Genomic DNA, 3,973 nt, shown 5'->3' on the forward strand with positions numbered 1-3,973 from the left:
AGTATGTGATACATGTGAGTACATTTCACCAAGACGTGCTCTTTATATTTGACTTTTTACATATGAATGTATTTGAAATAGATTAAATTTACCATTTAACACTTTTTGATGGTATATTGATCATCTGGAGTTGTAAGAATTGCATTTGTTTTATGTGTAAGAAACAATATGGGGTTAAGGTGGTTGACCGAGAACTGGTGAAGTCTCTTATTTGGTCATAACTTTTTTATTTTTCAATGAATCAAGACATATTTGGTATATTTTTACTCAGAATTGCATGTTCTTTTTGAATTGAGCAAGGTTTATTACTTGCAAGACAAACTTTGAAAGTTAAAGGTGGCAGAGGATAGTTTCGAATAAAGTACTGGTCAAAAAATAGAAAAAATAGAGAAACCTGAGGTTTGAATGCATATTATAGGTAATTTTATAGCTAGAATATTTTATGGGTGCATTTGGAGGGAATTGGTGGCCTTGTATATTTTATTGAAATATGACACTTGAGTGTCACTACTATTGTATAGGGGATATGGACTAGAAATACGAAACTAAGCTCAAAACTCGCTCTACCGGTATTTCACCAGAAAAGCGGGGTGGGTTCACAGGATGAATTGTAGCTTGAAAACGAGGTGGTTGAGCACATATCTCTTGCCGTTCATTGGTATGTACAAATGTTATTCTGCAATTTCTGTGGTAGCTTAGGTCATCAGCACGGGCCTGGAAGCAGATGCGGCTGCGGCGAAATAGTGAAAATAGGCTTGCTTCGCATGAAATTTTGAGATTATCCCTACGCCATCTTTAGGGCTCATTGTGTAAGTTGTACATGTTTTATTCCTAAAAGCTTCAAATTTCTCAAGGGACTACATCATACTATTATTACATGTAGAGGGAATTTAAAATTTTTCAATGCACATTTTAAAAGCAGCTCAAAATTAAGTAAACCATCAGTCAAACGTTTTGATTGCAAAAAAAACTATCCTCTGCCACCTAGATCACAGGGCTGGTTCAAATACGATGAACAATATCGGCTACGCAAAGCTAGCTATCCCGAATCCTCCTGGGGGGTTATAAGTCAAGAATTTTGGCTACTGTATGTGACCAACCAAAGTTCAAATTCTTTTGGCAGTCAGAATCATTTCAACAATACTAAACAAAATTTAGATGAGAGCAGCACATCTGCTGCTACCCAGTATTGCTATCATTTCAATCAGGGTAAAAAGTGCAATTTCTTCCCCAGATGCAGATTCAAGCACGTCTGTAGGAGGTGCGGAGGAAAGCACCCGGCCACAACCTGTTCCACCAAGGCAGCTGTATAAACTGGGCAAGACCCCAATTAAACTAGATAAATTTTTTTACATACACAAAATTATTCTGATCATCAATTTTTAAGGGAAGGTTTTCAACATGGTTTTAAATTACAGTATTTTGGCCCTAGATCACCCAGGTTTTCTAAGAATCTTACAAGTTTAGACAAACAATATCCAGTTGCGGAGCAAAAGATTTACAAAGAAGTCCCATTGGGGAGGGTTGCGGGTCCTTTCATAGAACCACCTTTTCCAACATTACAAGTTTTCTCCAGGTCTTGTACCTAAAAAAGACGGTGACTACCGCCTCATTCACCACTTATCATATCCAGAATCTGCTTCAATAAATGATTTCATTGCCCCAGAACAGAGCTCAGTAACCTATTCAACCATAGATGATGCTGCTGCCATTATTAAAAATTAGGTGGGGGGATTTCTGGCGAAGTCGGACATTAAATCAGCCTTTAGGTTGCTACCAGTGAAAGCACTGATTTCGACTTGTTAGGTTTTCACTTCAATGATGGTTTTTATTACGACAAGATGCTACCTTTCGGTTGCAAAAAAGTTGTGCAATTTGGGACAGATTTGTTGCTTTCTGCATTGGCTTATACAGGATTGCTCAAAAAATGCCTCAATCCTGCATTATCTAGATGACTTTCTTTTCTGTGGCAAAGAACTTCCCATTTGAAAAAATACGTTGGACATTTTTCTTTATCTGTGCAACGATCTGGGGGTCCCTATTGCAAAAGACAAAACAGTATATCCAACGCAGGTTCTTAGTTCTTGGGCATTGAGTTTGATACGATGGAAATGATCATGGGGTTCCCGTTGGAAAAATGATGAAATCAAACAAAAGATTCTCGACATTATGGCACTTAAGAAGGTTACTCAAGCAACTTCAGTCTTTATTGGGTTTGTTAAATTTTGAATGTAGAGTTATAGCTCCAGGTAGGGCTTTCTGTCGAAGTTTGATTGATGCAACAATTGGCCAAAACAAACCTCATCACCATACCCGTGTAACGTTAGAAATGAAAGCAGACCTCAAAGTCTGGTTGCTTCCTCCAATCATTTAATGGCATTTCAGTCATTACAGAAGGTATATTGGTGAATAATGAGACTCTACAACTCTACATATAGCACGGGGGGAGATAAGGGGGGCTTTGGATATATTTTGCAGGCAAGTGGACATATGCTCAATGGCCCATTTCCTGGTTTGTACAAGGCATAACCCGTACATGACCTTTTTAGAGTTTTTGGTCCATATAGTTATTCAATTGGGGAAACATCAATTTGCCAACAATAGAATTTTGTTTTACATTGACAATATGGCGGTGGTAATGTCATAAACCGACAACATCAAAGTCACAAAGGGTCATGAAAATTGTAAAAAACTAGTTCTCACTTGCCCAAACACAATATTTTGATTAAAGCAAAACACATACCTTCAAAATCAAATTTTATTGCGGATTCTATCTCTCGTTCACAGTGGGGCAAATTCCGAGGCTAGCACCGGCAGCAGATCCATGACCAACACCGCTTCCCAAGAATATGTGGGAAATTTAACAAGGGAGGCAAACAGACTTATACAGGGTTCACTATCAGCAAATACATACAAAGCTTACCAAGGGGCTCTCACCAACTTCAAAAAATTCCTGAATAATTGTGGGACCACATTGTATTTCCCCACTCCTGTTGATCATTTGCTTAATTTCATTGCTCACCTTTCTATTTCAGGTACAGCTTATAGAACAGCTGCACTGTACATTAGCGCATTATCATATATCCATAAATTAAGATGCATACAAGATAACACTCAATCATTCATTGTAAAAAAACCCTTGCAGGGTCTCCACAAAAGAGAGGTACCTTTTAAGATTCTCGAATCCCATTAACTGTATCTATCTTGGAGATGTAGTATCAGCATTGCCGTCAGTGTGTAGATCATCTTACGAGGCAGTGTTATTTTAGAACTTTTTCAATTGCATATCACGGTTGCTTAGAGTAAGTGAAGTTTTGAATATCCATAGGGCACACATCACGTTTACTAGAAGCAAGGTCAGCATCTTAATTCCCAGGTCCAAAACTGACCAAATGGGAAATACAACAACATTGCATATTTCCAAACAGTTAAATTGGATATTTGCCCAGACAGGGGCACTCAGGTTTTTGCAGCTGCGCCCTAATAGGCCCCTTTTATGCTTTATTCATGTCGACAATAAGGGTGTAACAAGATCCAATAATATGTTCAAAAAGCACTTCAATTCAGGAAAATTCAAGGCCTTTGGGCCACTTAGTTTTAGAATAAAGGGGTAAAATCTTGCAAAACAGGGGTTTCCAGATTCAGAAATAAATCTTTGGGCCGGGGGGAGTCAAAAGCTTTCAGAAATACATAAGATTATAACATGTTAGCATTGTTAAAGGAATACAGGTAATTTTGAAAAAATTCCAGGTTTCAAGACGATTTGGATAGTGGGATCTTCAATACCTTTATCGGCTGGTGAGGAGGCAGGGAGGAGACCGGGTGGGAAAAAATCTTAATCTTGGGATGGACATCACTTGGAAGGGAATTAGAGGGCAAATGGGAAAATCTTGACAAAGTGTTAACAGATGAACTAAACACCAACCACACCCAGATGTACTAGTCATTCACGCAGGGTCAAATGATCTAACTA

At 38.3% G+C, this 3,973-nt stretch overlaps 1 pseudogene; it reads left to right on the top strand.

Moving 5' to 3' along the window:
• The first annotated feature begins 1,158 nt into the window (after window positions 1-1,158).
• LOC134254015 (uncharacterized) lies at window positions 1,159-3,694 on the top strand (annotated as a pseudogene).
• Window positions 3,695-3,973: the final 279 nt, after the last annotated feature.

This window comes from Saccostrea cucullata, unplaced genomic scaffold (genome assembly GCF_032062105.1).
Source record: "Saccostrea cucullata isolate Sc308-1 unplaced genomic scaffold, CSIRO_AGI_Scuc_v1 ctg18732, whole genome shotgun sequence".
Classification (NCBI taxonomy): domain Eukaryota; kingdom Metazoa; phylum Mollusca; class Bivalvia; order Ostreida; family Ostreidae; genus Saccostrea; species Saccostrea cuccullata.